At 34.0% G+C, this 17349-nt stretch overlaps 1 pseudogene; it reads right to left on the bottom strand.

The window, feature by feature from the left end:
• Window positions 1-904: 904 nt before the first annotated feature.
• LOC131871279 (uncharacterized) lies at window positions 905-17043 on the bottom strand (annotated as a pseudogene).
• Between the last annotated feature and the right edge of the window lie 306 nt (window positions 17044-17349).

The raw sequence follows: 17349 nt of genomic DNA, 5'->3' as shown, positions 1-17349 counted from the left end.
AATTGAGGGGCCTGCACTTGTAGGAAGGCCAACAACCTAGATCACACTACTCATTACAAAACAGAGTCTCACTGACTACATAGAAATCCAAACTACAATTTGGAAGAAAGAATGAACTGCAATAAGAGCATCTCTTATTCCTGGATACAATTCCGGTTCAGCTCAATACTAGAGGTCTTAAACCTCTTGCATAAACCCAACTCGATCACCTATGACCGACCAAATCCCCTGCATGAATGATCATTACATTATTTGCTTGCATTATCTTATCCCTTACATGATCTACAAAGAGATCTTACACATATATATACAAATCCTTGACCTTAAACAATTAGGTCAGCCACCAGACAATAAAACTGATTACATAATTATAGAACATGGTGGCTTGAGACCAAAAAAAATATCATCCAACCCATAAGTCATCCTATAAGCACATCGAGAAGTCCTAACAACATGTTACATTAAGCCGGTCCATAACCTAGATATTACCGGACCCAATTTAGGTCCACACATGGTAAAGCAATGATCCCAATCAGTTAAGGCTCGAACACAATCACCATCAGCATCCTGGATCCCTACCAGAATAGTGGTTCCTATGAAAAAAGAGACAAATTTTACTTGAGAATTGGTTCTTAAACTGGAAAGGCTTCAACATTATCATGAACATCAAAAAATAATAAGGGGTGGATCATCTTGGAGAGAGCATTAGCTCAAGATAGGAAATTAAAGCAGTTGGTCTAAAGGTACCAAGAGGAATTTGAGATTGTGAACTCTTGCTCAGACCCATTTAAACAAGCTATCTTCTACCATCGATCTATCTTGTACTCTAAGAAAGAATCTATCTCAAAAGTCATCTGTATTCTTCTTAAGTATGAGATAGGCAGATGATATTGAATCAAAACCATTAAGTATGATATAGGCAGATGAGATTGACACAAGACTTCTGGGTGATCAAATTTTTATTTACAGTCATGGATCCATTGTTGCCTGCCCAGCTTATTGTCCATCCACCACACTGATATCCCAGATTGTCTGCATGAGTTCCCGCTACTAGTATCTTCTGGGTATTCTTGTTTAAAGGTAATAATGGTTTCTCACCCCCGTTTCTATTCTTCAAGAGAACCAGTGACTTGCGAACTGCTTCTCTGGCTATTTCTCTGTGAGCATGAACCAATTTTTTTTTTTAATTAAAAATCAAAATGAAATCCACTTGCTTCTTGTCAACATTGTAATACAATGTCCTCAAAGTGAAAAATACATGCAATGCAAGTGGATTTCATTTTACTCACAGGATTTCCAACCATGCCCAACAATGATCTATCTGTTTTGGGATGTTTAAAAAAGCCAACAATGAACTTGACCCTAAGAATCCTCCTAATTGCATCATCTATTATGCTCATAGAAATTTGGCCTGAATTGACTAATTCTATAAGGTTACTGATGTAATTTTCGAACTTGAAGGGGACCATTACCTACATAGTTTCAAGATTAGATAAAATAAATTACTGACTGGAAAGAAAACCAATATAGTGGTATGAAAATATGATTAAGCATTTAAAATCACCATGTCCATTCCTGCATTGATAGAAGAAGAAACACTATATGAGTAGTTTGAGCCAGGCGAGGTGATCCTATCTATTCCTTCCCAATCTGAAATGATAAATCCCTGTACTCAAAATGATCAAGCCAATTATCAGTTGAAGATTTCTTGCATATTGATTGGGCAGGTATTTCATGATTTTCTTGTAATAGAAAAGAAATGTTTCTTAAATGGCCCTGCTCTGTGTATTAATCAGAAAAAAAAATCGGTAAGCTTTGGAAATCCAATGGAAGTAGTATTTTGATTAGAGTTCTTCCTGTGTAATAAAATTATTATTACAGAAAATAAATAAAATGAATCAAACTCTATTTGTCATATTTACTTACTTTGAATCCATGTTCATCTTTAAAAATCCTAGTTAGAAGGTGCTAGTTTTCCTGCATTTTTTCTCCATTCCGGCTAGAGTAAGAAGCCATGATAGTTGACACACCCTTTTCCAAGGAGTACAAGTATGGACACATGTGAATCTGGAAAAGATCGTAGTAGGTTTCTAGAGTATTGTGTTCATTGACTCCTCCCTCTATTCCACCATCTCCAACAAAATGCTTGGCACCAGCTACAACATTTGGTCTGAAATTAACATTTGAACAAAAGAAAATCATGACTAGGAAAAACATTCCCATGATTTTTTCCCCCCACATATGTATAGCCATTAGGATGTTCTTCACGAGGAGAGCCCTGTAGCCCTGCCATTTTTAGAACTACTTCAGTATCTTTACTGTAACATTCATAACACCTTCCCCATCGTGGGTCATGACATACCTGGTCAATTATTGTGATTGCAGTATAAGAAAACCAGACAATACTATAAGCTCAAAGACTTTGACTGAAGAGATCAATTTTTCCTTCAGTTATACATTAAACTTCAAAGTTCTAAATACCATACATCCAAAGACTCTTGACTACAGACTTGTTCAATTATTGTGATTGCAGTATAAGAAAACCAGACAATACTATAAACTCAAAGACTTTGACTACAGAGGTCAATTTTTCCTTCAGTTATACATTAAACTTCAAAGTTCTAAATATCATACATCCAAAGACTCTTGACTACAAAAGGCAATTTTTCTTTCAATTATACATTAAAGTTACAATAAGGCATCAAGAAATCTTAGTAAACTATAATGATATTCCTATAACAATATACCTACAAAATACAATATTGACATGCACCAAGCATTTTAAAGGAAAATTAAAGAACTAATACATTCAAGCTAGAAACAACTACTAGACCTTTTGGTACTCGATCACAATAGACATCCAACAAATCTTATCAAACCAGGTAAGTTTATCATGTCCAAGGTACCAAAAATGTGCATAAAATATACCAATAGGGGATCCTAATGTACAACCACTATACAATATAGGAGAATGCATATTTCATGTATATTTCATTGGACTATATATACTATTAAAAATACACATGAGAAATATATTATTATAATATTAGATGACATGAAATTTTCATATGAGAGAAAGAGGCAAGTATTATAAAGCACACCGTTAAGAGGTGTGAAAGTATAACCAATGTGGGATAGTATGTCTCTAAAAATTGAGCAAAGTAAAGTTCATGTAGTAAATAAACTTTTAAGGAAGAACACAAAATAATTGATGTATATTGATTCAAATACATGCCTTTAAATAGGTGGTGTATTTGAACAAACAAAATAAAATAAAAAACAAAAAACTGTTAAATAACCATGATAATCAGCCAAGAAACATTTTATTAATGTAATAATACAACATGCCCCACTTATTACATTAATATGAACATGGGCGAAACATTGAAAGAGTTGCACACAAACCTTCTTGATACTTTTATGAAGAATTTTCACCTCTCCTCCTTGTTTACCCAAGATATTAGGTTGACTTCACCAACCAATCTTGTGACTATAGAACCTACAATCATTTGCACAACATGAAAGAAAATAAATTGTACCTAACATTCTTTCACAAAGAGACATAACTTTCTACTAAAAGTCCACATCTCCTTTGAGTGTATGAAAACTCCTCCTCAAGTGCTAAACATGAGAGAACAACTCTCCTCTTAGAGTCAACATCTCCTTTGAGTGTGTCATATCCTTCCTTTATTATCATGGAAATAACCCCTCCTAGCATACAAAACCTCAACCAAACATGAATACATTAAATGCACTCATAAAAAATTGTCCTTCCCTTCTTGAAGGGACACACATAATTGCAAGCCTCCTCTTTTCTTTAGGGATACAAATATGAAAGGTGCTTCCCATGCAATAAATCATCCCTTAGTGAGAATCTAGATCAAGATGATAGATGTCCTCCTCCCTCTATTTCCTCCAATATTTAGTTAAACCTTGATATAATTTGTAAGGAACATAATCCTCATCAATATCATGGTGAGGTCAATCTTTTTTGGATGCATTTCAAAATCACAATATTGTTTTTCACCATTAGTTTTAGTGATAGATTTATCTTATTCAACTTACCAATGATGAGATCTTTAGCCCGTTGAATACAATTTGTTTATAAATGTCCACCTTTTTGTAAATAATAGCATTATTGTTGAAATTTAGGCTTCTTCTTAATAACAAAGAAGTTTTCTAATTAATTGAATTATTATTTTTAACACTACTTTCTTTATCAATCAAATATGACATCACAATTTCCAATCTAGGATTTATTTTTTTAATGTAAAAATAATATGATCAAAACTTGAAGACGTACTACTTAGCAAGATTATTTTAGCATTATCATCATTGACTATAGAGTTTACACTTGCAAGTTGATTTTAGGAAACAAAATATACTATGTTGAACAATATTACCTCCCTCTTTCATCTTCAATCTAAACTTCTATTTATTTATGGACATTTTAGGACTTGAAGCCTATAAACCAAATAAATAACTAATCCCCTCTAAGATTTTATTTGATATCATTGTTATGTCAATATGATTTAAATATCTATTAGATAAACTAAGATCAATAAATGCTACATTCCTACAATCTTTATCCATCCATTTTACTCTGATTAATTAAAAGTGGGAGAGGGACCATACACTTAATATAACTACGAGGAACTCACAAGTAGTGAGACCACCAAACACCCAAAAAAGAGGACACCATTTTTTTTTAAAAAAAAGGGCTTTTGACTAGAGCACCCAACTAACAGGAAAAAGGGTCTCGAACCCTCAAAAAGATTTCATTATTAGAACATAGGGGTTTTGGAGAGCACCTTGAACATTAACAAAAACAAAAACCCTTACAATGATAGAATAGTCATGGAAACTAAAACCTAACAAGGAATTTTAGAAGGCATCCTACAACCTTAGAGGAACACCTAGCCATTCCTAAAAAGCATAAAACATACTCAAATGGACTAGCCCAAAAATGATTAGAGGTACCTCAATAAGCCATTTAATCACATAAGAAATTAGGAGCAATATCCCAAAAAAGAAGAGCACCCAGGGAGAGGCCCTAGCAAAAAAACTAGAGAAGTAAAGACCCCAAAATGTTTTGCCACCAAAGGAAGCATCGCCATCATGAAAAATCAAGACAACACCCCACAAATTCCCAACATCAAAAAAAACCTTTATGAGCATTGCAACTTCAAGGCCCCCCTCTAAGGGTCATCAAAAGTAATAGAGAAATAGACACATTCAGAAACCAATCCAAACAAGAAAGGAGGACTCAAAGATAGACTCATAAAAGAAAGCAATAAGCTACCCATTTGAATAAACCCAAAGCACCAAAGGACACCACTTGCTATAGTATGAAAGTCCCCCTCCATAGGACCATCAACATTGAACATAAGACAAGCACTTACACCACTAAAAATATGGCATACCCATAGTAGGCAGCCAAACAAAAAACGCCCAATGCGGCATCGCAACCTGGAGCACAAAGTGCACTAAGAAAGCCTCACAATCACAAGTATTACCCACCCACCAATAGAGAGGAGATGCATGAACTCATAAAACCTCAAGAAGCATCTTTGTCCAACCAACAACAACGACAAGAGAAGGAGGAGAAAAACACTAGCATATCGAGTCAGGCAAGCAAAAGAGAAGCGATAAAAATCCATAGAGACAGAGAAACCTCTATAGCATTCCAATAATGCATTCCTCCGGTGAGAGTTGGGAACATAAACCATAGGCAAGGCTAAGACTAAGCTAGAGACTCAACCATTATCCATACAAACCACAAATCCCCAAGGAGTAGGGTAACTCACTACTTGGAAATAATAGTAGAACAACTTAACACGTAGTAGAATGCAACACCATACCAAAGCGTATCTAAGATAGGAATAAGGAGAGATTAATGTCCAAAAGCCATGAACCCTGTATAGGGTGCACACCATGCATGAGGTGATCAACAATCTTGTAAGAAAGTAGAATGCCCCATACAGGCCAAATAGAGGCCTTCCACACAAAGATAATTCAAAGGAACTAGAGTACTAATAGGTCAGCACAACCCAACTTTTGCCAAATAGATCACATACAAGAGGGTTTGCAATTGGTGCACCCTAGAAAAGAAGGCCCCACAAAGGAGAAGAGGCAATACCCAGATGAAGAGGTAGAGAATCACACACCCCCAAAGGAGGGCACATCACATGGGCAAGAAAAAAAAAGAACAAAGAGCGGGTCAGTGCAAGAAGCTGAGTCCACTTTTTGGCCAAAAAGTGGAAGTGTTTTCCCCGATTTTCAGATTTTTCCACATTTGAGCTGAGAATTTGAAGAACTTAGAGATAGAATCTTGGAAAAAGCCAGCAATACAAAATATAGCCCTTTGAGTCTACTTTCTAAATATTTAATTTATTTTAATACCCACATAATAGAAATTGACTTTCAAAATGGATTTCTTAAAAACACTTTTTAAAAATGCCTATTTTAGGACCATACCATCCATGTAATGCCCCACTAGGAAAACGCGAAGGGATAAAGCTAAAACATACAAATAGAGTGCAATATTTTTAAAAAAAAAAAAGTTACACAACATTAAGATAAAACAAGATATCAAAGTTCAGATTACATAGTGGAAGACATCAACTAACACCTAAAGAGTTTCCCAACATGATTACTTAATTACACATTTAACTTAACTCACACTAATAAACCCAATAAGTTGATTATCTAATAACGAGATAATTCTTAAACAAAGATAATTTCTTTCAAATAGATGAAAATATAGATCACAATATAAGGTTCATCAATTAAGATTTATCTATACCCTTCGTTCAAACTTTCATTTAGAATTTAAGTCATGCATCTAATTTAACAACACACTTGAATTTTATCATAAACTAATGAGATATTTCCATGCATACTTAATTTCTTTCATGTTCCAATTTACTGCATTCAAGAGAGGAGTGCATACGTGCATTTAAAATTAATTTCATCTTATCCAATTATACATTCTATCAAAATGTCATTCATACATGCTAACACTAAACATGAAACATAAGAACAAAAGCATCGCATAACACCAAGATGATCTCGGAGTTCACCCCTAAAGGGCTACATCTCCAAGTCCGCTCAACTGCAAGACCCCTCTGATAATTAAATAAGTTGATAATACATAAGGTTCTCATTATTTACAATCCTGCCATCAAGGCAAAACATAATCAATATACAAATGACTACATCGGTCAATAAATACATAAATGATCCATGAAAAGGAAAGGATCCAACTGAACATAATCGAAGCTAATACAAGGGTCCAAGGGAGCATTCACAAACTAAGTCATCGCAACCTAAGGTATAGAATGAAACTAGGTACTCACAAGGGCATAAGCAACAGGATAACTCCACAAAAGTGCTCCTATCAAGAGAATGCAACCCCACACTAGCGAACATAAGGGATAAGTGTCATCACACAACCTAGTATGGTTACCATGGCAGGTCTTCATAGGTTCCGACCCAATACACTGAGTTACCCTAGCAACCTAATCTGAACCTCCGGCCCATCCAAGCCTCATGTGGGCCCACATATCCTTTCGTGAAGGCAAGGATGATGGTTTTCCATTTTAGGCCTTCTCACAGCATGTCGAGTTTGAGTTAGCACTCATCCCATGTGTGAGGCACAATTATCTTACTTAGAGATTCATTAATAACACTCTAATATACTATTAGGTTACCACTTATTAGACTCACTTTTGATGGGTTACCCAATAGCCACTTTGGGCATGGCCCCCAATCGAAAGCCACTTTCCCTTATGACACAAGACTATACTCAAACAAACTCGAAAACCAAGGAATACACATGGTCAAGCAAACGGAGTTCAAAATGGAGGGAACAACCATTTGGTCAAACACGACACATATGAGGTGCACTGACAGACGATACTCTAACTAGAGACCTCACCAACTATGGTCAACCACAAATCATCATTCGACACCCGCATAAAGGATATGACCAATTACGACACAACCACAAAACAAAAGTCAAACTCGAGACTGAGGACTGAAACAGGTACCCCAAATCAACCAAACGACAGGGTCCTATCAAAAAAAACATGGTCTTGCCATCACTAAAGCAAAAGCAAATATAGAAATTAATACTTGCAAAGGCAATAATCGGAAAAGACAATATTTTCCCATATTGATTTAAACAATAAAAGTCGATCCATTTTTCTAAATGATCTAAGTTTCCAAAATACATTCACAAGAAATCATCATTACAAGGTGAATACAATACCACAGTAGCAATAGTACCATTTGTCTATTTCCCAAACAGCGGAAAAATATAATTAAACCATTTATTTTACTAAATGAGCATATCAGTAACTTAACAATTTTTCCAAATGATGCTTAATTATACTCCCAATAATACCAATAGCATATCGTTTAAATTCATAATGTCCAATGATAAAATATCTCATTTTCAATTACTCAAATACTATAATATTTCATTTCTAACATTTGCAGATGACCTATTAATATTCAATTCTTCAAATAGAATATTCTTGAATAATATATTTTATCTCAAAAATTTTCCAATTAAAGTAATATTCTATCTTTTTCCAAAAAGATGCTTTCCCAATAATACAGATCCCAAAATTAAATATTAATTTATATATATATATATATATATTTATTAACCCATGACTAATAAAATATTCCAAATTAATAATTAACCATACACCAAAACCTAATAAAATATTAATTATTAATAAAATATATATTAATAATAATTAATATTGCACAAATTAAAATTAAATATCAATTAATATATATATAGACATATAAATTTTCATTAATAAATATATATTAATATTAATTAATAATTAATTAAAAACTTAATTTAAAAAAAATACATTAAATTTAATTAATTTTTTTTTAAAAAAAAAAAAGGAAAAAAAGGAAAGGGTGGCGAGGGTGGCCGAGCCCACCTCCCTTATGCAGGGGTTGGGCAGCCATGCCCTAGCCACAAGGCGGCACCACCGTAGGGGTCGCAGGTCCTGCGACGCCCACACAGTGGACGCAGGGGACTCTGTAGCCACTGCGGGGGTCGCAGCTCCCTGTGGCCACTGCGAGGGTCGCTGTTAACTACAGCCGCTGCTGGTTGCACAGCTCTGTGAGCCGTGTTACATACAGGGGGAGGAGGCGCAAGTTGAGCCTCCGCTCCCCACCCTCCAACCCCAATATGGTTTAATTTTTTTTTTTTTTTTAAATTTCATTTTACTTATAATAAAGCTGATTTTCATTCACATATTTTGTTTTATATATATTTTTTTTTGAAAAAAAAAAGACAAATCCCCATTTATATATATATTTTAAACAGTCTCATACTGAAATTTAAAATAAAAAAATTTCAGAATGATAGAGGTTTTCAAAATTAGAGATATTTGTTGCATAACCTTCCAAAATATACAATTTTGGGCAAAAAGGAGCTCATTCCTCATATAAGGATTAAAACAATTAGCCAATTTTTAACTAATTCCACTATAATTGTTAATCTTGGGCAATTAATGGAGAATTTTGTAACCAAAATTGCATAAAGAACATTCAAGCCCATTTAAAAAAATAAAATTCAACAATAACTAAATTGATAAACAAAATTCCTACCTCAATAAGCACTCCTGAAAAGATTAGATGGAGAGCCCCAACCTGCAGCTCAAGCAATCCTTCTCCTTCCAAAACCCCCAAATTTTCCATCCAAAAATATTTTCCAAAAAAAAAATCTATCCCCCATAATAATTTTCAAACCTAGGTTAAATGGGAGAAGTTTGACCAAAAAAAATTTATTTTTGGAATTAAAATATTTTATTTAAAATAAATCCCAAAAATCATTCTTTTAAACTATATGAATATATTAATCTTGCTTTTCAATTTAAAATTGATCTCCTCAATTAACTAAAATTAACCTTTCTATTTCCAAAATGCCAACAAGATTAAATTAATTCTATTTCAATTAAATTTAAATCTTTCTTTTCATGAGCATAAACATAATAAATTTAACATTAAAATTAACCATTTAATTGAATTTGCCACCAACCTGAATTGAGCAATTCAATTAATGATTAATCACATAAAAAGGGAGCCTATTTAATTTAGTCCCCAAAATACTAATGCGAAAACACACATTAAATCAAATTAGAGATTAAGGATTAATTAGTCGATTTAACCACACACAAAACACACAACCCAAGAAAGTCAAACGAACAGAATACCCGCAACCCCAACCAAAGGGAATACCGACGACTACTAACGATGCTCACTTGAGCACAACTATGGTCAAACGAGGGTCTTACGACCAACTATTCCAAGTTCTAAGGACCAAACAGGTACACTCAAACCTGCGAATCCAAGTGAAGACGAACCTCGCACCCACGTGACACTGTACCTAGAATCTTCTGCAACCAAGAGTCATACATGCATACATTTATAAAATTAATGAAAGCGTTAGCCCAAGATAATAACATGAAATAGGAAAATTAATTAACTTGAATACAAACTGGTGCAAAAACCACATTAACAGATATGCACTAAATCAAAACATTTGACTATAATCATTATATTATGATAAACTAACCAAGGTCAAACCAAGATTAGGAATTGATTAGGGTAGGGGTACTACATTCTCCCCCCTAGGTTCTAACTTCTTGGAAGTCGTAAGGTTAGATGGAGAAACTATCGCACGCATCAGCCCTGAAACTCATTCAACAAATATTAAATTGCACATAGGAATCTTACCATAAATAAATGAAACATTATTACTAATTCCTCTATTGATGACATTACCCATTGTCAAGATACATCTAAATCCATATATTTCTTATAATATTGTAGGAATTATCTACAATCATAGTAGAGATACAAGAATCTTCTCCCTTTCATTACACCAAGTTAAAGCACTAAAAGAGGCAGACAAATATTACCATACTCATCTATCAAACATGACAAGAAAACATGCCATCATGATCAATTTTTCTTTTTTTTACCAATCCATCTTTATCATAAAAAATTATCGCATAGAAATAGCTTCAAAATTCAAATTCTACAACCAAGTTAACTTTCATGAAATAAGAGCAATGTAAATAACTCAATTGTTTACACTTGCCAGGCATACAAAAACCTTTCCAATGACTATGTCCCATAACATAGTGACAAGTTAACACAATTTACTCCATGATTACACATAATAACCATCCACATAACTGGAATGCATAACTCAAAATGCCACATGTGAGCATGTCAAATTCCCGGTCAAAGATAACATGCACGATCGGCATATCTATGCCTGATCTCATAACAACAACTTGATCATAAATATCCAAAATCTCACTCAAGGCTCGATGGTGCTAGGCACACCATAGCGGTGTTACCTTCCATACAAGACCTTCGTGAACATTCCTTGTTGAGTAAGGTGGTTAGCCTCCAGGAGATAGTCACCACACATAGGTAGGTAGTGGATCCTAGCTACATCATAGCCTCACATACCCCCATCCTCAAGGTTCCTTACGTCTACTTCCTCGTACACACTCTACCAAGACCATCTCATACATCCTTGGAGAGGAATTTCACATTTCAACACAAGACCAACATACGAAAACAATAAGGATAAATCAGTTTAGCCACCAAAGTACAGATGAATAAAGATAATAAATCATCAATTCCAACAGTAAGGCAAGAAAATAATCCAAAATTTGCAACACCAAATCAAGAATGCAAAAGATCAAAAGATCATGGCTAAACCTTCAAAGTCAAAGTAAAATAAATTGCTGGTCCCCAAAGAAATATAAAGAATATCACAACTGCACATAACATCACTATGTGACTAGCATCTAGCCACCAATGAGGAAGGAAGGAACAATCGTCTAGCTATCATAGTAGCTCATCATGTGGTGCGACATAGTCACATTACCCAAATGGCATGGCGGTGTGCACCTCGACATCACCCCACATCATGTCGTCATGCAGCATGGCCATACTCCAAGCAGAGAAGACACGCAATGGATGTATCCCACATGGTAGTGTACCTCATGGAAGCAAGCATGCATAGGTCACGTCCCGCATAGCGACGTATCTATAAGGATACTCGCCATAAGATAGAGGTATACATGAATAGGGTCCACCCACATGCCCACCAACACATACTAACTAGAAGCTCATGTGGATAAACCTACCTTTCATGAAGACAAGGCAAAAGATCTTCCAAATTACACCATCACTATACACAAGAATCACCATCAATATGCTCAAATAAAGGAGAGGAATAGGCTGTCACACATAAACCTATAAATAGATTCATCAAAAGGGAAAGTATTGAGTACACCTTTGATACTGTCTAATAGTATAACTATATCATTCCTCAAAATAGAGAAGCTAAAGTCACTTTGTGCCGACATTACTCGTACACCAATCCATACTATTCAAGGAATGGTGACTTCGAATACTACCCCTTAACATACTGAATTACCCACAACCCAAGGTTTGGTACTCAGTAGGGAAACAAATAAGCAACATCGCATAAACGGTACAGTTTCCCATACTCATAAGCAACATATATTCCATTGTTGATTACTTCACCAATCCATGTGCACATATAATAAGCATTAGTTTCTTACAATACACATGAATACACTAGTACTGGTTTAGTCACATTTACGGGGAGTACTTTTTAGTACGCTATCATCTACTCAAGGAAGTTTTTAATTATGCTTTCCACATGAATAACTGAATCAAGTTTACTCTAGATACAAGTACTAAAACTATTGACAATTCACAATTACATAAGGAAATAACATCATTCCTATATCTTTCTTGAATTTCACTAAGCATTCGTAACTAAATTACTAACTATGCAAATTTATTTTTGAAGCTTAAGACTTTCATCTTTCCATAAGAAGTCCAAAAGAAAACATACAATTTCATATGCATTATAAACATTCTATTTAAATCAATGCATTCTTCATAGCATTTCTAAAAATCTTATGATTTAAGCAAAGAGAAGGGAAAGAGAGTTTGATAACCAAACTATTTCCTACAAAGACACAAGATCAACAAGATCACACTATAACATAAAATTTCTCACTTTAAGCCTATCATTTTAAATATGCAGTTTAAATTTTGCTATCATTTTAGAAGGATGCCAAACAACCTCACATGACATTTCCAATAATTATGGTTGCAACAAAATGTTCTAGTTTTCCAAAAAACATAGATCAAAACATGTAATCTTATTAATGATGCAAGGTCTCTTGAGAACACTCACTACTATAATACAACACAGACACATATCATAATTTTCAACCTATAATTGAAGATCAAATTATGATCAAAAGGTAAGCGAGGAGCTATCACCAAAATAATACATATTAATGCATGCACATCAGACAAGCTTTTCATTCGCACTTTCTAAACATAATAAGGTAATTACATATACCCAAAAGCAAGTTCAATGGAGGATTGCTAAAATAAATCCTCAATCAAATTAGTTTAATGAAACACATAAAACAATCATTTGTGGAACACATTAATACACTCTTGAAGCTACTATAACATGTTCCCTTTAATACTTCTTTTTACAAACAAAGTAGTTTCACATAGCAACTATTCACATATTAGTGCACATTACTTAAGATATAATTTATTTATGTTACTTCTACTAAACACATGGAGAATTCTTTAATGTACACATACAATTTTCTCTCAATAACTAATATGAACTTTCAACTTAAAGCCCTTTTATAATCTAAAGACACATAAGCGTCATAGGGTTCACACAAGTGTTCAAGAAGTCACAACCTTTCTCTTGCAAAAAGAAACCTCATATAAGAGATAATTACACATATCCCAAACATTTTAATTTCTAGAGAGAGAGAGAGGAATGGTCATAATCATTCAATTTTCTACAAAATAAGAATTCAATATCTACCATACAAGTCCTTCAAGCGAACAACACTAAGCTAGATCATAATCTTAAACAGGCACATTTCACACTTTCAGATTCTAGACAAGCACTGACCAACCCAAACGGATTAGTCTAAAGAGTACAACAATCAATGAGAAAGGTACATACAACTCTCTTGCATAATATGAGTAATCGTAGACCAAGACATCAATAAGCAAACAAAGCATAGTTATTCACTCAAAACACCAACATCAAGAAGATGAAAACAAGGTGTGAACACACGCGTTACACACAAGTTAAAGTCTTCTCAATCACTTACATACAAGAGGAGGACAAGCATGCACATAAGGTCGATACACCTCACACTAGCTAAGGGTACAAGTGACACTAGAGATCCCAGTGTTTGCAACCTGGCTCTGATACCAAATGTAATGCCCCGCAAGGAAACCCCGAAGGGATAAAGCTAAAACATACAAATGGAGTGCAATAATTTTTTTTTTTAAAGTTACACAACATTAAGATACAACAAGATATCAAAGTTCAGATTACACAGCAGAAGAAATCAACTAACACCTAAAGAGTTTCCCAAACGTGATTACTTAATTACACATTTAACTTAACTCACACTAATAAATCCAATAAGCTGATTATCTTATAAAGAGATAATTCTTAAACAAGGATAATTTCTTTCAAATAGATGAAAATATAGATCACAATATAAGGTTCATCTATTAATATTTATCTATACCCTTCATTCAAACTCTCATTCAGAAATTAAGCCATGCATCTAATTTAACAATACACTTGAATTTTATCATAAACTAATGAGATATTTCCATGCATACTTAATTTCCTTAACAATAAATGGATATATTCCATTATCCTAAGCTACATTCTTTCATGTTCCAATTTACTGCATTAGAGAGAGGACTGCATACATGCATTTAAAATTAATTTCATCTTATGCACTTATACATTCTATCAAAATGCCATTCATACATGCTAACACTAAACATGAAATATAAGAATAAAAGCATCACATAACACCAAGATGATCTTGAAGTTCACCCCTAAAGGGCTACATCTCCGAGTCTGCTCAACTGCAAGACCCCTTTGATAATTAAATAAGTTGATAATACATAAGGTTATGATTTTTTACAATCCCACCATCAAGGTGAAACATAACCAATATACAAATGACCACATTGGTCAATAAATACATAAACGATCCCTAAAAAGGAAAGGATCCAGCTGAACATAATCGAAGCTAATACAAGGGTCCACTGGAGCATTCATAAACTAAGTCATTGAAACCCAAGGTATAGCATGAAACCAGGTACTCGCAAGGGCATAAGAAACATGATGACTCCATAAAAGTACTCCTATCAAGAGAATACAACCGCACACTAACAAACATAAGGGACAAGTGTCATCACAACCTGGTATGGTTACCATGGCAGGTCTTCATAGGTTCTGACCCCATACACTGGGTTACCCTAGCAACCAAATCTGAACGTCCAGCCCATCCAAGCCTCATGTGGACCCACACATCTTTTCATGAAGGCAAGGATGATGGTTTGCCATTTTAGGCCTTCTCACAACATGTTGAGTCTGTGTTAGCACTCATCCCATGTGTGAGACACAATTATCTTACTTAGAGATTCATTAACAACACTCTAATATACTATTAGGTTATCACTTATTAGACTCACTTTCGATGGGTTACCCAATAGCCACTTTGGGTGCGGCCCCCAATCGAAAGCCACTTTCCCTTATGACACTAGACTATACTCAAACGAACTCGAAAACAAGGGAATACACATGGTCAAGCAAACAAAGTTCAAAATAGAGGGAACAACCATTTGGTCAAACACGACACATATGAGGTGCACTGACAGATGGTACTCTAACTAGAGACCTGACCAACTATGGTCAACTACAAATCATCATTCGACACCCGCATAAAGGATATGACCAATTACAACACCACCACAAAACAACAATCAAACTCGAGATCGAGGACTGAAACAGGTGCCCCAAATCAACCAAATGATAGGGTCCTATCAAACAAAACATGGTCTTTCCATCACTTAAGAAAAAGCGAATACAAAAATTAAAACCTGCAAAGGCAATAATTGGAAAAGACAATATTTTCCCATATTGATTTAAACAATAAAAGTCGATCCATTTTTATAAATGATCTAAGTTTCCAAAATACACTCATAGGAAATCATCATTACAAGGTGAATACAATACCATAGTAGCAATAGTACTATTTGTCTATTTCCTAGATAGCGGAAAAATGTAATTAAACCATTTATTTTACTAAATGAGCATATCAGTAACTTAACAATTTTTCCAAATGATACTTAATTATACTCCCAATAATACCAATAGCATATCATTTAAATTCATAATGTCCAATGATAAAATATCTCATTTTCAATTACTCAAATACTATAATATTTCATTTCTAACATTTGCATATGTCCTATTAACATTCAATTCTTCAAATAGAATATTTCTTAATAATATATTTTATCTCAAAAATTTTCCAATTAAAGTAATATTCTATCTATTTCCAAAAAGATGCTTTCCGAATAATACAGATCCCAAAATTAAATATTAATTTATATATATATTTATTAACACATGATTAATAAAATATAGATAATTAATAATTAACCATACACCAAAACCCAATTAAATATTAATTAATATATATTCATTAATCTTTATTAATAAAATATATACTAATAATAATTAATATTGCACAAATTCAAATTAAATATCAATTAATATATATATATATATACATATTAATTTTCATTAATAAATATATATTAATATTAATTAATAAATAATTAAAAACTTAATTTAAAAAAACATACATTAAATTTAAGAATTATTTTTTTAAAAAACACAAAAAAAAATAATAAATAAAGGAAAGGGCGGCGAGGGCGGCCGAGCCCACCTCCCTTATGCGGGGGTTGGGTGACCATGCCCTAGCCGTGGGGTGGCCCCACCATGGGGGTCGCAGGTCCCGCAGCGCCCACGCAGTAGACGCAGGGGACTCTGCAGCCACCACGGGGGTCGCAGCTCTCTGCGGCCATCGCGGGAGTCGCAAAATGCCAAAAAGATTAAATTAATTCTATTTCAATTAAATTTAAATCTTTCTTTTCATGAGCATAAACATAATAAATTTAACATTAAAATTAACCGTTTAATTGAATTTGCCACCAACCTGAATTGAGCAATTCAATTAACGATTAATCACATAAAAAGGGAGCCTATTTAATTTAGTCCCCAAAATACTAATGTGAAAACACACATTAAATCAAATTAGAGATTAAGCATTAATTACTCGATTTAACCACACACAAAACACGCAACCCAAGAAATTCAAACGAACAGACGAC

Source organism: Cryptomeria japonica, unplaced genomic scaffold (assembly GCF_030272615.1).
Source record: "Cryptomeria japonica unplaced genomic scaffold, Sugi_1.0 HiC_scaffold_389, whole genome shotgun sequence".
Taxonomy (NCBI): domain Eukaryota; kingdom Viridiplantae; phylum Streptophyta; class Pinopsida; order Cupressales; family Cupressaceae; genus Cryptomeria; species Cryptomeria japonica.
Note: the sequence above shows the minus strand (reverse complement) of the source record. Positions and strands in the feature narration are given on the sequence as shown.